The sequence below is a fragment of the Camelus bactrianus genome, chromosome 15 (genome assembly GCF_048773025.1).
Source record: "Camelus bactrianus isolate YW-2024 breed Bactrian camel chromosome 15, ASM4877302v1, whole genome shotgun sequence".
Classification (NCBI taxonomy): domain Eukaryota; kingdom Metazoa; phylum Chordata; class Mammalia; order Artiodactyla; family Camelidae; genus Camelus; species Camelus bactrianus.
The window spans coordinates 69,263,912-69,287,573 of record NC_133553.1 but is presented as its reverse complement, the minus strand read 5'-3'; positions in this window follow the sequence as shown (position 1 = coordinate 69,287,573).

The following is a 23,662-nucleotide window of genomic DNA, read 5'->3' as shown; positions in this document are numbered from 1 at the left end:
CCTGCTTCAGTAGGTTTATTCCTAGGTATTTTATTCTTTTCTGTGTGATGGTAAATGAGATTGTTTCTTTAATTTCTTTTTCTGCTATTTTGTTGTCAGTTGAGTTTATGTCCTGCAACTTAATTGAGTTGGATTATTATTTCTAAGGTTTTTTATGGTGACATTTTTAGGATTTTCCACAGAAAAGATCATGTCATCTACAAACAGTTTTACCTCTTTTCCAATTTGGATGGCTCTAATTTTTTGCGTGTGTGCCTAATTGCTCTGGCTAGAACTTCCAGTAGTACACTGAATAAGGGTTCTGAGAGTGGGCACCCTTGTCTTGCTTCTGATCTTAGAGAAAAGCTTTCAACCTTCCACCACTGTATAGTCATCATATATGGCCCTTATTATGCTGAGATACATTTTTTCTATACCCAATTTTACAAATATCTTCTTGATGGACTGATTCTTTCATTATCATGTAATGCTTCTTTGTCTCTTAACTATCTTTTGCTTAAAGTCTGTTTTGTTTGATATAAGTGTAGCTACCCTTGCTTTCTTTACATTAACATTTGCTTGAAACATTTATTTCCATTCCTGCACTCAGTCTGTGTGCGTCCTAAATCTAAGTGGAGTCACTCGTAGGCAGCCTATCATTGGATGTTTTCTAATATTTTTCTGTGTGAATTCATCAGTGCTTTTATTAAAAATCGCTAAATTTCTTTAAACTAAGTAGGATAAGATATCTTACAAATAAATAAAATGCCCATGATTCTTTTGTAGTAACTCAAGAATGAATGAAAATGAAATGGTAATGCAAGAGGGAGTGTGACAAAAACAGTAAAATTTCAGATTTGTAAAATGTTATGCTTTAAATTTTTAGTGATAATATATCTTTGTGTCAGTTAATTAACACTTGAACCAATAATGCTTCAATTGCAGAATAAATAAGCAACAAAAAATAAATAAAACAATTTGTTACCTGAGTATATATGTTTATATCTTGGCCTTGTGAGACCTGAGGTGTATGCACTTTTTTAAAAATGTCATAATTGTTGTTTTCTTATGTGAAAGGGCTTACACTATCAAGGCTGTTGAAAATTCACAAGAAATAAATGAGATAATGCTTTTGAACTCATTTGAACATTGGTAAATTTTATTTATATGGCAAAATTTTCTCTTTCTCTCTCTCTCTCACATACACACACACACAAATTTAAAGAGAGAGAGAGATGTGCTATCCTTGTTCTTAGTGTGTTCACTATGTAAAGAAAAAAACATTTCTATATATTTAACACTGTTTCTAAACCCTATTATAAATATTTAAAATGAACATAAATAGTATCTTCATGGAGTACAGATGTAGAAATGACAGATATAAGCCCTGATATGGGGATACAATTTCTTTGAAAGAACTAAGTTTGACACCTAATACAGCACAGAAAGCAGAATATCTAAAAGAAATCATTATCTTGCCTAAGTATAGCTGTTGAAATAAATCAACATCTACAGCTTTTATATCCTCTTCATACTATCAATCAAGGTTGCTTCAGTTTATAAAAATGAAAAGCCTTAAGAAAGCATCATCAAACACTTCTGGCACATGATATGTTAAATCAGCTGGTTAGGGCTGTAAGATTGCTATGAATACGTATTTTGTGTCAATCACATAAAAGTCACAAGGCTTCGGTATTGCAAAATGTGCCTTTACTGCTGTAACCTGGACTGACATGATACAGGAAATAGATTGATTTTCTTTTTATGGACAATTTTCTTGATTCTCTTGTTTCTTTTTACTGTCAGTGTGAAACAACTTTATCATTGTCTGAATTTCACTGTTTGCTCACCAAAATGATGCTCTCACAAGCTTACTGAGGTTCAAAGTCAGTTCTTAAAAAAAAAAATGAACATACATACAGAACAGAAACAGACTCATAGACATAGAATACAAACTTGTGGTTGCCAAGGGGGAGGGGGGTGGGAAGGGACATACTGGGAGTTCAAAATTTCATTTTTAACATACACCAGTTAATTAGTTCATTGTTGACAGTAAGATAGATGTTTACGTTCGATTAAAGTACAGAAAGGGAACACATGGGATATGAAATTGACCAGCGCAATTTTTAGCAAGTTTCAAAACAAATTTCAGTGGTTTAAGAAAACATCAATAACTGCCTAAAATATATTATTTTTAACTGTGCTAAGGTATAAAATTTCATAAATCTAAAATCAGTGTAAATGTAACAATTAGCTGAAATATAAACTAGAAAACGCAGGCTTCCAATGTACAATAAATATATTAATAATCAGTAACTTTTTATAGTTTATATTCAACTTCCAAAACTGACTAAATGTGGTTAAAGTATCTGCCATTAACATAATCTAATCTCAAAATATATCCATACTCTCTCTTATGTACCATATTAGAGGGAAAAAAGCATGTTTAAATAAAAAAAGAAATCCACAAAATGAAAACTATCAAATTAAAACACACCACTTCATTACTACAGTTTCAAGAGCCTATAGGTAGGTACTAAGCACAACTCTAAAAGATATGGCCCCCTTCACAAGCACATTCGATTTCAAATAGCAAGGACAGTAATTAAAATTTTAATACTAAAATGTCACTCTTTAAATAATCCATGCTTTACTAGTTAGTTCTGACCTCAAATATACCAACATACTTCCCCAACACTAAAAGCATTAAAGCTCTTACCCTGACATCTGTACATAATAAAAAAGGAATTAAAAGACACAATTTTTCATTAAAATGAATGTAAATGGTATTACCTTGAAAGTATCAAACACAATATACCCTGAAGCCTTTCATTTTAGCGCCTACAGAATTGAAACTTCGTTTTATTATGCGAGGATTGCATGAAATATAAGACACTATTCTACAATCTCGTTTCAACAATGATTAGGAAAATGAAAGATCATAGGTACTCAGACTTTTAAGTAACAAAACTTAGCCTTTTAAACTTCACAAACTTTTAATGGTCAAGTTCCTAAAACCTCAGTGTTAATACTTAATATCTGTACTCATAGGAAACCAAAATTGTATCCAGTATGAGGCAGCAGTTGAACAGCTAATCTAAGATGGGACTTTTTCTTCAATCAGCTTCCACCTCGTTCTGCGCTTTTATTTTGCACCGCAGTTTTTCACTCAAATAGAGAAACACAAGACTCACTCAGGTAGGAGGGGTCCGGTCCTCCTCCGCCCGCTTCAAGGCGAGTCGGGGGATGGGATCTGCTGCATCCAGGACCCCACGCGAGCCATCGGGCACCCAGGGGGACGCGGCCTCCACCGGTGCTCCTCTCCTGGCGCCCGCGGGACCCCGCACTGCCCGCCGCCCCCGCCCAGCCCGGCCCCCGAGCGCTCGCGGCCGACGAGCGGGCACGGCCGCCGCCCCGCCGGCCGCCGGGACCCTGCCTGCTCCCTGCTCCCCGCTGCGCTCCGCGGCGGAGCCCGGCGGCCGACAGGCGGCGCTGCGGCGCCTCCCACACAGCCGCCCGGCCGCCGGCCGCAGACGGAGGCGCAGCGCGGGTCGGGGCGGGAGACCAGGCGGCTGGGCCGGGGGCCGGCTGTGGAGACGGCCACCTGCTCCCGAAGCTCGACGCCCCGCCCGCCTTCAGCAGTTCTTAAAGTGAAAGCCTGATGGCAATAAATTCTGTCAGCTTTTTTTTTTTTTTGACTTTTTAAAACGCATTTAATATTCTTGTAAGTGGCTAGTCCTTAAAGTTTTGGCAACACCTGACCCCCTTCCAACCCCTGCCTCCATGTTTTTCCTTTTTTAAAAAAATGACTATGCTGTACAGCATAGTACAGCACAGTAATTCATCATTTTTACAGACTGTACTCTATTCAAAGCTATAATAAATAAATGGCTATACTTTCCTCTGCTGTGCAATGTCACCTTGTTAGATGTCTGTTTTATACATTGTAGTGCGTGTCTTTTAATGGTGTACCCCTAATTTGCCTCCCACCCTTCCCTTTCCCCACTGGTAACCACTAGTTTGTTTTCTACATCTGTGAGTCTGTTTCTGTTTTGCATATACACTCATTTGTATTATTTTTCACATCCCACAGATAAATGATATCACACAGTACTTGTCTTTCTCGGTCTGACTTATTTCTCTAAGCATACTATTCTCTAGGCCCACCCACATTGCTGCAAATGGCAGAGTTTCATTCTTTTATAGGACTAAGTAATATTACTTTATGTATATATTTACATGTACATACACCACGTCTTCTCTATCAATTCAGGTGTTGATACGGAGTTGTGTTGCTTCCATGTCTTGGCTATTGTAAATAGTGTTGCTATAAACATTGGGGTGCACGTGTCTTTTCAAATTGGAGTTTTTGATTTTTCAGATACAAACACAGGAATCAAATTGCTGGATCGTATGATAGCTGTAGTTTTAGTTTTGTGAGAAACCCCTATACTGTTTTTCATAGTGGCTACGCCAATTTACATTCCCACCAAAAGGATAGAAGGGTTCAAAAGCTATACTTCGAAAGTTTTTATTTTGCATTCACTTTAAAAAATTACTATGTAGATAATTCTGGTTGACATTTTTCCTTCAGCTCTGCAGAGATGTTATTGTACTTTCTCCTAGTTTTTATAATTTCTAGCAATGTTTGCTTCCAATCCTAATTTTTGTTGCTCTATATGTAGTGTTTCATTTTTTCACTAATTGCCTACAAGTTTTTCTCTTTATACTTGGTTTTTATTGCTAGTCTGTGAGGTACATGGCCATATTTCTCTTCCCTTTGTTCTGCTTGGGGTTCAGTGAGCTTTTGATCTGGCATTTGTTTGCCTTTCATTACTTTTAGAAAATTCCTGGCCATTTTCCCTTCAAATATGTTTTCCCCTTTCTTCTTTACTTCTTCTATTTTGATTTTTCCACTTACCTACGATAAACCTTTAGACACTGTCCTGTGGGATGTTCTCAGCTATTGAATGCTCAGTTGTCATTTTTTTCTGTTTGTCTTTGATTTCCATGTGGTTAACTGGTATTGCTCTATCTCAGGTTCTCTGATTCTTTCCACCAATTTGCCCACTTCTTTTTTAGTTCATTCCATTAAAATAATTCTTAACCACTGATACTGTGCTTTACTTTTATAGGATTTTCATTTAGCTCTAAAAGTAGATGCCATTTCATTTCTCATATGTTCATGTGTGTTCTTCACCTTCCCACTAGATCCTTCAACATAATAATAATAGTGATTTTAAATCCCTGCCCTGTCTGATTGTTCCAACATTTGGTCTATCTCTGATTTTGGTTCTATTCCTCATCTTATCTCATTATGATTCATAGTTTTAACATGTTCTGTTTCTGTTTTTCTGCTTGACTCCATTTTTATTGTATGCTTGGCATTGTAAAAAAGTAGATACTGAGATAATAATTTATGTTTGAATATTTTCAGTTAGAATGTGGGGGGCACTGATCCAATGCAGCTGTACCCCACCTGGCTGGGCTCTGTTGTTGCTGCAGCTACATCAAGCAGACAAAAAGCTTCCCATTCATCGATTGGAATTCCGCCATGGCATTGCTCTGAGTGGCGGGTCTGAGGATTTCCTGAGTATTCCTGTTCCACCCTCAACTGTTAGCAGACCTGCTGACCTGTCTTACAGACAGTCTCTCTCTGTGCCCTTGACCTATTTCAATGGTAGACTGCTGCTTTTGTTACTTAATGCAAAGCTTTGTTGAGTGCCTATGGGCTCCTAGGTTCTCCAGGTCTTCCTGCTGCCCCTCAAACCTTGGGAAGTCTGGTCAGCCTGTCCAGCCAAGGATGTCACATCTCTCCTTCCTGACATCAGTTTGACTTATGAGCACTTGATGGGGGCCAGTGGGACATTTTCTATGAGTATGTGTGGATTCCTCTTATGTCAAGGTTTCTCAAGATTCTAGCCATCACTCAGTCTTCAAGAAATTCATTAACATTTTATTTAATTTATTCTAAAAATTCTAATAATTTACTAATTGTCAACAAGTTTATATTGCTTCTCAAAGGCGATTTGGACCCTTTGGAATTCAGTTTATATTCCTACCTTGTGACATAACCCGTGGTGGATTTTTAAAAGCATGATTTTTTACATTATTTGGTCCTTGTTTTTCAGATTGTGACAATATTTTCTTGAGGCATTTTGGATTCTTAGCAATTTGGAACACAGATCTCATTTCTTTTGACTAGTCAGTCTAGCTTTACCAGTTTCACAAAGTACTAGCATTTTGGATGCTTTGATCCCATTACTGTATATTGGTTTTCTGTTTCATTAAGTATGCTTTCATTTTTATTTTGGTTTATTCTACTTTGTCTGTATTTGTATCACGTGTAGAGATTGATATTTAGCTTATTTTTAACTTTAATTCTTTACTAGCATGTGGCTCTGGGGACATGAATTTCATTGAAATTAGTGATTTGGCTGCATCCTGAAAGTTTGATGTATGGTATTATCAGTATTGTTCATTTTAAAATATTTTATAATTTTCAGAATAAAATTTTCTCTGACCTATAGGTTATATATATATAATGTATATATATAAATTTCTAGTTATGTTTTTATCATCATTTTTAAACATTGTATTATGATGAATCCATACACTTGGCTTGACTTTAATTCTTGAAGTTGAAAAAATGTTTTCTACAGTGTTTGATCAGTTATCAGATGAAACCCCAGTCTTGGCCAACATCCTGCTCACAGCATTGTGAGTGACATTGAAGCTAAAGGCCTGGCTCAACAATGTTCCAATTCTTGACCCATAGAAATTCTGAGATAATGAATGTTTGTTGCTTTAGCTGCAAGTTTTGTGATAGCTTCTTATCTAGCAATATATAACTAATAAATGGGCTTTTAAAAAACATAGCTTCTCAAGTTCCAGTCCTATGTGATTCTTTAAGTTTGGGATGTTAACCAGAATATGTGGAGTTTTTTTTTTAACTCTCTGTGTAACTCTTTTATTACAATCTATCTGGATTGTGAATCACTGCTCTAGGTTGTACCCCACCCTTCCCCCAAAACTTTTACATTGTTAGCAGAATATTCTTACTAAAACTCACAAATGACTATGCTTTTTGTGTTTTAATCTTCTCAATGACTACACATCACTAATAAAATAAACTTCTGACTAACCAGCAGAGAGCACAACACCCTTAACTCTCTGGCTGCTATGTATGCCCCATATACTCTACTAGTCACCCCACAAAAGGTGTCGTAAACAATATGCAGCTGGTCCTCCTTGTAGACTCTTTCCTGTCTCCACGCATTTGCAACACTTGTTTCAACTTAGAATTTTCATTCTCTAGCCCAGCTCCCATCAAACTGCAAACTGCCCATCTACAAAATATAAATAAAAATGTGCCTCCTCTATGAATCACATAACTATTTTGAGACCTATCACCTTGTGACATAATTAATTTTTATAATTTGTCTCTTGAGCAGTAGATTGTGGACCTTTGCATGGCATAGACCAAATTTCATCAATCTTTGTTTACAGCAGTATTGTTAAAAATTAGACATCTGTCATACACAAAGAGCAAACTCATGCCACAAGATTGTTATTCAATGAAATATAGAATAAATTTTTAAAAAATGTGTTCAGCCCTAGTAGTTCATAAAGTGCTATACACACCATCATGTTATTGCCCTTTTTCTTAACATATATATTTTCCTAGTTCAATATTTTATATATCAAATAATATGGTTGATTTTCATTATTGCTTTCAAGTTTTATATTGTATCATTGTTTTCAAATGCCCACCAGTGAGTAACCAGCAATCTAGTAAAGGTTCTTAGGAGATCTGCGAGACCCCAAGAGGGGCATAACTCTTAGGATTAAAGTTAGTGCCTAGTACAATTTTGAAAGTTGTAGCATAGATAAACAAGATTATACTGTATAGCACAGGGAAATATACACAAAACGTTATGGTAGCTCACAGAGAAAAAATGTGACAATGAGCGTGCATATGTCCATGTATGACTGAAAAATTGTGCTGAACACTGGAATTTGACACAACATTGTAAAATGATTATAACTCAAAAAAGAATGTTTAAAAAAAAAAGTTAGTGCAAAATAAAGCATTGTCAACCCCTACCCCCAGCTCCCGCCCCCAGCGCCTGCCCGGTGGCCGGTTCCGGAGCCGCTGTGCTGATCATTACGGGCGCGACGGTCCGAACCGAGCCGGCTCCCGGCGGGGCCGCCGGCGGAGCGGTGACAGCCGGGTCCTGCGTGTCCGGCCGGGCAGCCGCTGCTCCGCACAGCGCCCCGCCTCTGCCCGGGGTTTGCCGAGACAGAGCAAGAGGCTGTGTTTATGGTCAGTAAAAACATTCTGCTGCCCAGGGGAAAGGGTTGGTGGGGAGGAAGATACGCCGGTTCTAAATGTTGTTTGCTCTGTAGGCTGCGTTATTTTGAGTCTTTTAGAGGGATGGTCCCTGGGTGACCCAACTTGAGTTTTCTTAAACTCGCAGGTGGAGGAGACATTTAGTGCAGTTAGTGGATTGTGAGAACAGCGGCAGCCCTGCACCCCCCAGCTGACGTTAAAGTTTGCTAAAAGCATGTAATTTCTTGATTACTCGGGTTGTGAAGATGCCTTTTATTTCCCGTGTATTCCAGGACCAGCTGCATCATTTGTAAAGTGCTTTATTTTAGGTTAGCTTTTTGACTTCCCCGTAGTGTACTTAAAGACCTCAAAGTGTGTTTAAAAGATTTGGATTGAAATTTTCTCCTGAATGTTTTGGATGCTTATAGACTAATTTGATAATTTAGAAAGTATCCGCATATTCCATGTCATGATTGTTGCCTTTCTTTCCTTTGTCCCTTTGACGTCTGACTGCAGAGCCACGCTTAGCTTTGTCCTGTCTTCTGTTTGGTCTGGATGATGCTTTGTAGGTAGACTTCTGCTTTACATTCGCGGTGTTCATTTCCCAGAGAAACGTTTCAAGTTAGGAGCTTCTAGTAGGCGTTTAGTTTAAACTATTGTAGCTGCAGACCCTCTATAGGGCCTTTTCTTTAACGTTTGTATGTATGTTCTACATATGGCTTCTAACAAATCACTTCTCTGTCCGTTTTCACTTTTTGTTAGACACCGATTTCTATGAGGTGGTAAAATAAGAAAAGCCACGTGAGACAGTTTAAACTACTGATAAGTAGTGGTATGTATGACAGCCTTTGTTTTTCAAACGTGAAACAGTAAGAATAGAAACTGGTGTAGCTTGATGATTGAAGAAAAAAGTTAAGTTTACTTTTTATATTCGTGGGCTAAGACCCTTGTTAAACAAAAATTTTCTAAATTCAGAACTCTAGAGTCATCTTAAAAGTATCATTTTGCATTAAACATTGGTTAAAAGGCTACTTAGTTTCTGATGTTTGTTTTAAGCAGAACTTTTTCAAAAAGATTAAGAACTCTTCCATTTTAAAATTAGTGATTAAGATTGTAGCTTTTGGGTACATGGAGATACTTGTAATTTTATTTAACATATAATATTTTTATCTACAAGTCAGAGCTATTTATGGTCCAGTTGGTAAGGAGTTTATATGAGGGTGATGTGCACAATAGAACACATTCAGGTTCTCATATGAGAGGATGGCTATGTTTGTGTCCATAAGGAGACACCGTAGTGGATTTTTAGGTACTGAATCCTTTTTCAATCATTCCCCCAACCAATTTGTCAGTCTCTATATTGCATTAGTTTTTCTTGCACTTAATGTGAGGAGGGGGAAGCTGGAAAGGAGAATTAATGTGTTTAGAGTCATAAAACTTAAACTTCCCTAGTGCCTCCATTTCTAGCACGTGCCCCAGCCTGTGCTGTGTTTGTAGGAAGACGTCATGAACTTTCTAGAGTTCAGTAAGTGTCTATATAGGCATGTGTTCATGTATATATAAGTGCTTTTCTTTGTTATCTGTAACCACATTAGAAATGTATTGGAGCTGTCATGATTGCATGTAGCCCAAAGAACTTTTATGTATGAGTATTACTTTTTAAAAAATATGTTGATGAGTTATTGTCTTTTCTTTTTCTCCTTAAAAAAAATTAATTGGTGTGTATGAGGGGTCAAAAGGTATTTTAACTGTAGCAGTAAATTTAGTCCCATAATGTTTTGGTTTAATGAAACCATACTTTAAATGAACTTTAGATTATGGCATGTTTTTTGCATTGAAAAATCTGGTATAAATGCTTTGCTCCACACATTATATAGAAATACATTTTCTGGAATTTTGGCCAAAAGTTATAAAAGTTTCCAAGCTTAAGCTGTTTCACTTCTACCAGCAAGTAAGGGTCTGTGACATTAATAAGAGAAAGAATTTTTTTGTCTTTAGCTTTAAGGGGCTCGGACTCTTCAGCTTTTTAATTTGAGATTGATAATCCAGTTAGCTGTCTCATTTTAAGAAGGCCCATTTCATCCCCTACATTAACAGTAACTTCCCTATGTGCAGGGCCTCTCTGAGTAGCAGGGTTTGAGGGAAGTGGGCATGAAAGCACCTCTCAGTTTTCTGATCTCCTTTTTATAACTTGTTTAAAGTCTTCCAGGGTGTTTATTATGTGGTATCTTTTAAATTATCCTGCAGACTTGCAGGCTGGGGCAGTCAGGGTGAGGGACACTTCTGTGATGTCTGCTGTGTATCTGGTACTGTGTTCAAAGTGTCACTTTTCAACAATTATGAGAGAGTTCCATTTGAAGAAGCAGGCTTGAAGAAATAATTTTTTTTATCATCATGCACCTGCTAAGTGGTGAACTACACATTCAGACCCAAACCGGTTTGATCTCAAAGACTGAGCTTTTTATTCATTGACCCTCATATCTCTTTGAAAGCAGTTTTCATGTTTTAGCCTAAAGGTGGCCTCTGGACTGACCACCTTAGAGATGTGTTTTGTTGATTTGCAGTGTCTTTGAATTTCAACTAGTGATCAGCATTGAAAAATGGAAATTTCTCAATGAGGCTTATGGATTTCTGGATTTTTAGGGATGACTTGAAAATCCAGTCACTGTTAGGCTGTGTTCCCACCTTCTGGGGCAGAGTGGTGCGGCAGTATCTGCCGTTTGTAGATCAGGGTGTGTGTGCAGTCAGCGTGGTCCCCTCACTCTGGCTGGTGACGTGTGTGACCTGCAGCACTGATGTTCTGTTACCTGCCTCAGTCCTCATAGGTGTGTCATTCACATCTCTGCCCCAGCTTCCCCTTGCATGGATGACTCCAACCTTTAAAAACAAAACGTTTTTTGGACTGTGACCACTTATCCAACTTCTAATATATTGCTTGTCATTCTTAATTTTTTCAGAAGTCCTAAAAATTTGTTAATAAAACCTGTGGTATACATAATAGTTTTTATCCAGTGTTAGCTTATTAGGTATTTTTTAAATCTTTGTTTTTATAATAGTAACAATTTGAAAGTTCTAAAGAATGATGATTATAATTTTTCCACATCTCTTCGTCTCAGTGAGCAAATAAAAAAACCACTACTTTTTTACTGGGATGAGACTCACAAAATAGAAATTGATTGAAGATCATATAAATAACTTTTTTCTTTTAAGAATGGGTTATAGAGATATTGCCTCCCACTAGTCAGAATGAGCACCATTAAAAGTCCATGAATGATAAACACTGGGGAGGGTGTGGAGAACAGGAAGCCTCCTGCACTGCTGGTGGGAATGTAGTTTGGTGCAGCCACTATGGAAAAACAGTATGGAGATTCCTTAAAAAACTAAAAATAGGCTTATCATGTGATCCAGCAGTCCCACTCCTGGGCATGTATCCAGAGAGAACTCTTAACTCGAAAGATACATGTGCCCCAGTGTTCATAGCAGCACAATTTACAATAGTCAAGACATTGAAACAACCTAAATGTCTATGGACAGACGACTGGATGATGAAGTTGTGGTACACACACACACACACACACACACACACACACACAGAATGGAATATTAGTCAGCCATAAAAAGAATAAAATAATACCATTTGCAGCACCATGAATGGACCTGGAGATCATCCATTCCAAGTGAAGTAAGCCAGAAAGAGAGAAAAATACCATATGATATCATTTATTTGTTGAATCTAAAAAAGAAAAAGACAGAAGTGAACTTATTTCCAAAACAGAGACAGACTCACAGACATAGAAAACAAACTTATGGTTACCAGGTGGGAAGGGACAAACTGGAGTTTGAGATTTGCAGATACTAATTCCTTTATATAGAACAGATAAACAACAGTTCTTTACTGTATAGTGCAGGGAACTAGATTCAGTATCTTGTGTGGCCTATAATGGAAAAGAATATAAAAAGGTATGTGTGATCCAGATTTATTTAAAATAAATTAATACTAAAAAAAAAAGTAATGTATGTGTATATATGTATGGCTGAGGTATAACTTGGTACACTAGAAATTGACACAACATTGTAAACTGACTGAATGTCAATTTAAAAAGAATGGGTTATAAATATAAACTCTGCTTTCAAAATGAAGACAATGAAATGGAATAATAAATTCAACAATAAGCACTTTTCTAACATTGTTGGTAGATGACGCGTTTGGCAAAGAGAAGATTGCTGTGTAAAAATCTCTGGGACCAGACTTAAATTTTTCGCTGTTTTTGATGGAAGTTTTTCTGAAATGTATTACATATTTATTGTGTCCCTAAAGTGGACTGAGTTTAATCTTTTCTTAAATGGTTGAAGTTTAGTATAAGAACAACTTATTGTTTTGAGCTCTCTTGTAGTTTCTGTTTTTTATTTTTGCATAAACAACTGAATGGGCATTCTAAATTTACACTAGACGATGGTGTTTCTTATTCTTGTATCTAGTTTTAATGCTATTTCCAACTTTTTATTTAAATTTCCTGGTTTTCTTGCAAACCTTGAGGATGTCGCCTTCTGACTAACTGTTTCTAATATATTTTCTGTGGGGAAAGTAATCATCCTTGACATTTGCCTGTAAAGTGGAAAAAATAAGTTCTGAATCTTCTGTGCAGCAAGATACATGAGCTTTAGTCATTTTTTTTTTTAATACCTGTTTTGGCTGTGTAGAGTTTAGTGTTGAGATTGCCCTGTTACTTTGTAAACAACTGGGATGATGTATTAGTTAAAGTGAGGCAAAGTAGGATGGAGAGAAGAAACTGATGAATAACCAGAAAGACACAGCAAATAAAATGCACATTCCTTAGGCTTCGGGTAGGTCATTTCTGAGATTTGAATCATGAGCACTCTGGCTCTAAATTAATACACTAGGTTATTGATATTAAACATAGCCTAAAGTGTCTGATTGTAATATGCTCTCCAGAAATGTAAATTATCAGTGAAGAAAAAGTACTTTCTGTATTTAAAGGAAAGATTAAGCAGGAGGTAGATGACAGGGGCTCCGGATGCTGTGTTTTGCTGTTAGTTTGTCGTAAGTCGCTGCTGTGTATTACATTGCAGGTTTGGTGACTATGATTCACATGAAGTGAAGTTTCTTGTTCATCTTTGAATTTTACTACATTCTAATGGTCGGGAAAATTTTGCCAAAGTTAGAGATATATTTTTAGGGTGGCCTAGCTTCAGATGCAGTCTATATGGGGTATCAAAAAATGGAGTTTGTTTACATGGAAAGATTTGGGGGCAGGGCAAGGGCAGTCACTGGCTATAACTGCTAACACAAAGTTTAATGAGAGGCCTATGTGGCCACTAGTTGCAGGAAACAAATTGTAGGTATGAAAGGCTGTGAACAGAGAAACACATGGTGTCTTCAAGTCCGAGCCCCAAGTCGCAGGGCGCTCACTCCGGGCTGCAGGACTTGATTTGTGATTTGTGTTTTCACATGAGCAATTCTGTGACATGCTTGGGCAAACAGCCCCCGGGTTTTTTTAAAGAAGGATATGATTTACTGAGTGATTGTTACTAATTCTTCTAGCAACTCTGAAGTCTGCTTGTTCTGAATGAAACCCCAGCAGGGCTAGCCCTCACGTAGTTGAGCTGCCCGGCTGCACAGCAGCGGGAGGAAGCCGTGCTCAGGGCGGATGGGAAGCGCGGGGCGGCCCCGAGAGTCAGATCCCCGGGAGGCGGTGACCCTGCCGCCCGGCAGCGCGCAGGCCTCGGCTCGGTGCTCGGTGCTCGTGGGGCCAGTCCTGTCCTGGCCGGGCTGCGGCAACAGCAGCGCTGAGACCAGTTCTCAGGGAATGCGGGTTCCTTTTGCTGTTGGGTGAATTCATCCCGAAGCTACTGCAGTTCCAACTCAACAGCGTGCGAACATGCACAGGGAGAGCTCTGCTGTTCAGTCCCCAGACTTTCTGGTGTGTCTGTGACTCTAGGAGTCATGATGCCACAGCCTGGAGGGGGAAGAGAAGTGAAAAACACAGTTTGTCGGAGTAGACAGAAATATCAAGACCTAAAACTGAGCTCCAATTATGTGTTTAGTTGCAGTTGAAATGAGAATTTATTCAGCAGGAAGGACATCAGCCAGCTGGGGAGAGCGTTCTGAGGCAGCAGGGAACGGCATGCAGTCTAGTGAGGGGCGTGCAGGTTTGCCTGCCTGGAGTGCGGAATCCAAGGCAGGAAATGAGGGGAGATGCTAACAGGACCGTGGTAACTGCGACTCTGATTATTCACGTAACAGGCCACGATAACCGTGAGGCAGAGTATTTGGAATTTTGGTTGGTTGAGCAGTTGGGATATAATACAGTAGGAAATAAATTAGCTGCTTGATGAACTGGATGATTGAGTCCTGGATTAGGGTAGTGATTGTTGAAATAAGAGTAGAACAAGACATTACATGGAAGAAAAATTGGTAAAACTTGGCAAATGTTTGATGTGAAAGTATCAAAATTTCTTGAGGGCTCACTCTCTGGGTTGAATTTGGACCACAGATGCTGTTGTATTGGAAAGAGTCTGATTTTATAAAACTTTAAGGAACTCAGGCTTTGAAGTTGAAAATGTCTAAAATTCTGAATCCAGATAGGAGGTTATAGGTTGGGGTTTGTGTCAAAGTCCGATTTTATCCTACTTGCAAGCTAATACTTTTGTTGGGGGTTGGTTAAAAGTTTGCGTGGTCCTTTAGTAACCTGTGCCTAGTCTTTTGGGAAGCTTTGGTCCAGATAGTTGGGAGGTAGAAGTTTGGTGAATTTGGAGAGGAGGGGAGAAATTAGATGTAAAGATACATTATCAATTATATTTCTGCTTTACAGGTATATATTTACTCTTCTTAAGCTGGAATTAGACTCTTCAGATCAAGAATATGCTTGATACCATTGATTATATGTGAATTGTAAAATTCCTGTTTCAGAGACAAGGTGGAGGAAAGTGTGATCTCTGCACTGGAGGCAAATGTATATGTATGATTTGTGAAGCAGAATTACCTTTTCATTTATCTTTTCTTGCATTGATGATGGCAAAGTATACACACATACACATCTTTGAACTTTGAAGTTTGGATTTAGTTTTCAAAAGAACACAGATAGAATCTTATACTTAGGAATTGAGTGGGATATTTATACACTGCTTCTTTTCCTAAGAATTAAGTAGGTTAAGTTTGTAAAAATGGTGAAGGAACTGTAAAGTGCTTTGCAAATATTGTTAAAATTATGTTGTTTCCAGACCTAGTTTCTTTTGGAATCCATCGGTTAGAAAATATGGATAAATAAATGTATTTTTAGAAGTTGAAATACTGGAACATCGTTACCAAACATCATCTAATAGAATTGAAAAATTCCGAATTCCTTCTCAAATACAATTTTATCACTTTTTAATATTCATCTTTCACTCTTTTAAAATGTCTGTTGTTATGAGTTTACATCATAGTATTTATGCAGTTTTGTATCCTTCAAGAAATCAACCTGTATTAAAAAAATGTATACGCAGAGCAGAGCCCACAGCACTTGTAGGTGGCAGAGAGGTGGTTCGGTTGTCGCAGCTGGAGGGGTGCTCCCAGCACCCAGTGCCTAGAGGCCAGAGATGCTGGTAAACAGCTTACATGCTTAGGACAGCCCCTGGCAACAATGAATTATCTGCCCCAAAGGTTTGCAGGGCTGAGATTGAGAAACCCCGCCCTAGCAGAGATTTGTCATTGTTGTCACTGTCTTCTTTGTCTTTTTTGCATTGTTGTTATTTCCCACAGCTTGCTGTCTTCATTGACTACTCAAGTTGCATAAACTTCCTGTATTCTTACCCTGTGAAGCCTCCCTCTTCCAGCGCTCAGGCACTGCCATCAGAACAAGTGGCGTCTGCTTTCCAGGGTTGCCCGTGCTTCTCTTCATCTCTGAGCTTGTGTTTGGGGAGAATATCTGATTCTGTTAATTTATAGCAGTGATGGAATGATGGCCCATGGGGATTACCTCAAAACCAGACCAAACCAGTTGCTTGTTAACCCAGAAGAGCCCTGGATTAGAAGGGTTTTAGTTTCTGTGGGGGGAGATTTTTAAGGCACTTAAGCAGCAACTTACTCTGCAAATCTATCTTCACAATTAGTTCTACTCAGCTTGAACTTTTCACAATTTATTTTCTTCAAAATTTTAACTCAGAAGTCCTAAAAAATCTTCATATCTTTCTCATAACTCCATCCCTCTCTCCCCTTATTTTCGTCTGTAACATTTTTGGCAGAATTGTTTTATTTACACATGCAGATTTCCTGGAAAGAGACAGAGGCAGATGGTTTGAGGTGCAATATGGGAGAAAGGTGAGGTCATGAGGGTGGGTTTATGATATACTTTAGGATGTGGGATAGACAGATATCAACATTGGGGGAGCGACTAGAGCCATTGTGTGTGTGTGTGTGTGTGTGTGTGTGTGTTTGTGTGTGTGTGTGTGTGTTTGTGTGTGTGTGTGTGTGTATGTGAGGGTGTGTATGTAAGATGGTTGAAAGTTACAGTCCTTTATGTGGGTCACTAATTTAATACATTCAGTATTAAATCGATGTTTTATGTCCTTTGTGATTGATTTAGTTTATAATTTATAATTTATTATTTCACTGTGAACCAGCTAGCTGTATTACTTTTAATTCTTAGAGACTAGCTTGTCTGAAAAAGTGGGTGGGTTGGAATATGCGTATAACTGTAGACACACGCTCCTATCTTGAACTTTCACTTGTAGCTCTTAGGTGTAGATATTTGTAGAAAATAACTTGACTAGTTTCTAATGAAGAAATAGATAATGTAGCTAGGTTTGAAGTCACATTGTACAAGTTGCTTCTCCAAGACTGCAGCAGTAAAGGCACTTAAGTATGTTGCTGAAACAAGACAAGACTGTTCCTCAAAATCTGCCTTTGTCCTACAAGAGAACAGCTTTGTCAATGGAATTTAGTTCTTTAAGATCAGAGTGAATACATAAATGTTAGAAGCCTTGATCAGCACAGTGTGATGCCTAAGGCATGGTTGATGACTCAAGTTCCTTAGGAAGAAAATATAATTTTATTTTGGGGAAAATGCTCTTGTTATCTGGTTTTTAAATTACACAAGTGAAAAGGCTGTACAGAACACCTCGATTACAAGTGATTTTCCTGAGGAAAGGGAATGTGCCAGGCCTAGATTATTCATACACATCATCTCATATATTGTAATTGAGTTTTTCTGTAAACACAAAGATCTGTGATGTCAAAAGATTTTTGCAGATTTTCTTCCTCTATTCATAAGATTGTCTGATCAATGTTCTTTCATATAAAAGGAAAAGGATTCACTTTGTTTCTTATGTAATATTGCTCTCCCACACAAAGATGGCACTGAGCCACCATCAGTGAGCTGTGCGGATGGTCTCTTCTCCTCTGATGTCAATGACATGTTCATTCTATGTTTTTTGCCCTGTTACATTTAATTTAGATCAGAACAGAAGATCGTAGGCTTTAGATTTAGGAGTTAGGAAGGAAGCTTTTGTTTGCAGGCTTTCCTGGGAAGCAAGATGCTGTCTCCTGATGGAACATGAGAAATAACCCTAAGGGCTGGCACTTAGGGCATACTTACTGTATGCCAGGTTTCTGGATGGAGTTGATACACCAAATGCCCAGGTTAGGGTGTATCAACTCACATTCCACAACATCTCTATAAGGCTCTGTTATTCTCATTTTACAAATGAGGGAACAGGATCAGGGAGGGTAAGCTATCCAAGTCAGAAAAGGCCTTTAGCTATTAATTGGGGAAGCCAGGATTTGAATGTGTTCAGTCTGGCTCCAGAATTCATGCTCTTAAAAACTTAACTGCCTCTAAGAAACATATGCTTTAAAAAGTATAATGAGTTTGTTAGATTCTGCCTCTGTATGAAGCTTGGATCATTTTACAATCAGAGCATAATTGAGGCTCTTTGTGCTTAGAGTATTTGAGCCATTTGGCTTTTGGTCGGTCAAGTTCTTTGCAAGGTTTTTGGTTGTTTTTGTTTTTGATGTTAGGAAGTATCTGCAATTAAGGGAGGGTAAGCAGCTTACAGAAACATTTTATGCACAATACCATTTCAGTTTTGTCAGAGATAAATTTATATATGTATTCATTTTTTAAAAGCTGAGGACAGGTAATAAATCTCTGGATGGTGAGATATAGGTTCTATCTTTTACAAAATTATCTATTAGAAAAGTAATCCCTTATGTAATTTTGTGATCAAGTACTCACAAAAGACATCAAGGGGAAAAAAAAAAACATTTTTTAATGGCAGAGTACCTTTAGTAAATACCAGTATCCTGGTGTCTTTCAAAAAAGTTACAGGAAATAAAATGCTTTTCTCAAATTATAAAAAAGAATAGACTTGCTAAGCTCTCCAGTGGCAAGGAGACCAAGTTCTATTTTTTCTGCTTAGAGTCTGCTTGCCATTTTCCTCTTATTCCTGTGTGTGTGTAGGTAAGTGAGTTTTTGGTATAGCTTTACTTCCCCCCCCAATTTTTCTTTTAACTGTGAAAATTAGTTATCTGTTTTCTCCATATCACAGGTACAATCTAATTATTCTTCTACCAGTTTTAAACATAGGCATTTGCTTGATATACTATGTTTGTTTTTCTCCTAACATTTTATCTTAAAAAGTTTTATATTTTCTAAAAGGTTGGTAGTATATATAGTCCAATGAACATCTGTATACTTTTTACCTAAGTTTACTAATGGTTATCTTTTGCCATGTTTGTTTTCTCTCTCTTAATATATATTGTTTTTTTGTTCTGAACTCCTAATTTCATACCCTTAAATACCTCAGTTTGCATCTTACAAGTTTAAGGGCATTGTCCTTACATAACCAAGAAGATTGTTTTCTCTTTTTAAGTATGGGGATGTTCAAACTTCCCATGGAGCTTGTAGGTACTAGGCACCATGTGAATTTATTTTATGCAGATTTCTGGTGATTACAACTAAGGACTGGAAAGTAAAATGCTTTTTATGTATAGATAATGTCATAGTAGAGAAAAGAGACATTGCCAAATAACTACCCTACAGGATGGAGCGTTTTATATGAGAACGATGGCACAATAAGGCAATAGCCTAGAGTTTGTCACAGCACTATGACCTCTTAGGACAAAGATATTAGTAAGGATGAGCCCGGCTCAAGAAGATGCTAAAGTAGAGGACAGACAAACAAACAAAGCCCAGTACTAGTCCAAGTGGAAAGGTATCTGGCACATAGATAAACTTCAGTTATCTAGAAAGTTTCCTCAGTGGAACCTGTCATTTTCCTTTGATGTCAGATCACTACCGTCATACTGTACTCTCGGTTAAATGTATTTTGTCTTCATCATTGTCGGGAAACAGATTTGTTTTCTCCATTGTTAAGGACTTTACACGATTAGAGCATCCTCAGTGAGTGTTACATGCTTAAGTAGAAGGGAGAAAAGGAGTTAAAGGTCGGCATCCTTTGAGTCCTTCCTGGTCTGTTCCCTGTGGTTCCTGTTGCCCGGCTTGGGTAATATATCCGAGTGATAAAAGCAGCTCCAGGTCTGTATTCAGGGACTACAATAGAATATTCATTTTTTTCATTGTTCATTGTTTTATTATTTTTATTCCTAGATTTGTAGGTTTGTTTCCCCATTGAGTATTTTTTTTATTCCCTATTAATTAAAAAAAATTACTTAGGCTGAGTGGGTTAGAATTTTCTCTATAAAAACTTAATTGCTTTTTCTCAACTACTATGTCTTCCTATGGAAAAAAATATTTTTTTAAACACTTAGCAGTTGTCATTCCCTGCAAAATTAGACTAAAGGGAAATGTAGAATGTATTCATGGTTATCTGATTCTATCCAATAAAAGTTGTAAAATTGACTATGTTATTAACATGAAACCTTATTTAAAAAAAAACCCTTTTCATTTTGGGGCAACTTTAGAATCACAGAATGTTAGTGTTAGAAGGAAGTTTTGTACTCTTGGTTGGGTTATTTAACCTCTCTGTGCCTCATCTTAAGATTAATTGTACTTGTCTTATATGGTTGGTTTGAGGTTTAAATGAGTTAGTATATTCATTGATTAATTAAGCTGTAATTTACTGAATTCTTACCTGCTAGGAACTGTATGCTATTTTAAGCACATTAATTCATTTAATCCATGTAACAATACTATTAGGTACAGATACTGCCATTTCACTTATTTTACAGACAGGGAAAGTGAGGCACAAAGAGGGAGGTAACTTGTCCAAGATCACTCAGCTAGTAAGTGGCAGAGCTGGGATTCTAACCCATGCAGTTTAGTTCTACTTATAAATAAAAGTTAGTGCTTGCTAAACTGTTGAAATATGAAGTAAGACATTGACCATGTACTTCCATGGTTATTGCAAAACTTAGTTGCAACAGCAGTATGACAGTTACAATGCTGTCCAGAAAGTCATGCAAAACGGTGCTGCAAGTTGCATGGGTAATTGCAGAGACCGATATCTGAAATGTGCTCATAGCATCAGTGGAAGATTTTTTAAAACCTTATCTAGTGAATAGATCTATAATAATTTTATTTTTAACAAATTGCACTTTGCAAATGCTAGACCTATTAGACATTCTGATACTTCTTGGATGAGTATCATAGGATCACATTTCCTGATAATAGATGCATGGCTCTCTTATCAGCAAGGTATAGGCTGCTTTTTTTAAATAAATATAAATGAAAACAGATATTTCCATGGACCAGTAAGTGGATTCCTTAATTCTTATGGCAGACATTTACTGAGCCCCTATTTTCTTTCTTACTCTGTCCTAGGTAATGAGGGTACATCACAGAACAAATCTAAGTCCATGTTCTTATGGAACTTACATTCAAGTGGTGGAGGGATGTGTCAATAAATGATAGTGTGAAGGAAGATAAAGCAGGGCTAGAAGGAGTGTGATTGGGACATAGGCTTTCAGACAGGATGATCAGAGACAGCTTGTGAAGAAATTGAGTAGATGTCTGAAGTGTGGCAGCCAGCGCTGCTCTGGGGGAGGACGGTCCAGGCAGAGGGACACGTGTTGAGGCTCATGTGGCTGCAGAGTAAGGGGAGAGTGGCAGAAGGTTAAGGTGAGACAGATACGGGAGTGGAGTGGGGGAAATGCAGCCTTCTGTAAGGATCGTGTCAGCCTTGTACGCCATGGCTAGGACTTTGAGCAGCTGGGAAACCTTTGGAAGGTTTTGAGCAGAAGACTGACACGATATGCCTTCACTTCAACATTGTTCCTCTGGAGGCTGTGTGAAAAGGAGACTGCAGTGGGGCGAGAGCGGAGGCCAGTTATTTGTCATGAGCTTTGACTGTCTAGAACCTTTTAAATCTTGCTTTCTTTGGTACATTTTCAGCCTTAAGAATTTCATCTCCCTAATTTGGACGCCTCAGCCTTTCATTTGCAACTAGGACACAGACATGTACACTAGTCTTCTTAAGTAGCTGCTCAAATCAGGAGCATCGCTGGAGACCTGGCTTCTGACTGAGCAGGTGCGTATGCTTGCTGAAGTCTTACCAACACTGTGCATCTTTCGGACAGTTGTGACAGATTTCCCCCTAGTCATTTAAAGCTTGTGTTTGTGATACAAAAGGGGCATTGGAGAGGCAGGGCTCTCCACTAGGGTTGATGTTTTTCACAAGATATTTTGGGGGTAATTATGGTACACACTCCTGCTTCTGGGAATACCTGGATAGTCTAGAGGAAGATAAAGGTGGGGAGGGTGCCAGTACTGTTGTCAAGTAATACAGTAATACTTCAAGTAAAAGAATATTGTTTGGGAAGTATGGGAATTGAATGAGATCATAATGGAGAATGCTTTATCGTTTATGGAAAAGTCTATAGATTCTGGGCCAGGTTTCCTTTGTAGGATTTGCACGCTGATTTGCAAGAAACACAAAATCTTGTATTCATATTTGTGTCTGGTGTTCCTTTGCTTGGCTCATGATTTCTCTTGGTTAGTGCTTGTTCTTATAGAAGCAATGATGTTGTCAGCGTTTATTAGGGCATATATTTTCATAGGTTGATGGAACCTGGGAGAGTCTAGCAAGTAACAGGGGTCAGGAATAGGGTACCTGATTAGGAACTGGAGTAGACAAGTAGGCAACTTGGAACTAGGGCATCATATCTGTATCAAAGGGGAGATAAGATACAAATACGAGTAGATCAGAGGCCAGGGTCTGTTCAGACATGGTTGAGGAGAGGAGTGAATATTTAAGTGCATCAGTGAGATTTGGTGTTAGAGCTGCATCTGTCCCTACTTTTTGAGCTTTTGACTGGTTGCTAAGGTATAGGAACAAATCTCAGTTAAGTAGGTGCAGACTCCACATGTGGGAGCAGGCAATTCTGTGGCATCTGATGGAGCCAAGTAGTGCAGAAGTTGGAGACTGGCATGGACCCCTGTAGGGGAAACTGTGCCAATTTCAATCACTAGCTGTGGAAATCAAATATATACATTTGGTGTATAAGTAGTACATTCTTCTGTATTATTTTGTTACATGTTTTTCCACATCTTCGAGGTAGATGTCAATTTAGATTTTAAACTGGTTTAAAGGTCCCTATTATATGCTATATTTAGATAATTTTTTTCTTTTTTTTTTTTTAGTCGTAGCAAAAATGTGAACCAGTAACTTACCTTGTAATAAAATTATTCTATAAAGTTATGGAGATTGAAAGCAACGTTGTCTCCTTGGCACTGTCTCCTAATTGCTATGTGACCTTGGACTTCTTATAGATCTCAATTTAATTGTCTTTATTTTATTTTATTTTATTTTATTTATTTATTTATTTATTTATTTATTTATTTATTTATTTATTTATTTATTACATGGAGGTACCAGGGATTGAACCCAGGACCTCATGCATGCTGAGCACACACTCTACCACTGAGATATACCCCAACTCAGTTTTCTTTAAAGCAGGCTAGTAGTTCTTACTTTATAGGTCAGTTGAGTGGATTACATGAAAACTGTAGCAAGTGCTCAATAAGTTTCAGCTATCATTACATACAGTAATTGTTTCTAAACAAGAAGTTTATCTAGTCAGCCTATTTTTTGCACCTAGCGAGCTGTCTGTACATTTAAAGAATTGAATACATTTTTGAAATAAAGGAGACATATATAGTTTTGGCTTTTTAATTTTTCCATTTATAGATGTGAAATGTGAAGCTTAAAAAAAAACATTTGTTTTAAACACATCATTTTAGCCAGATTTTCATGTGAATTTTAAAATACTAGATTTCTAAAGTAGGAATGGGAGTAAACCTTAGTGTAATATTATGAATATATTACATGATGAAAAATAAAGATATTTGTATTAAAGTCAAGAGCAAAGTACAAATGCTGTCATTCACTGTT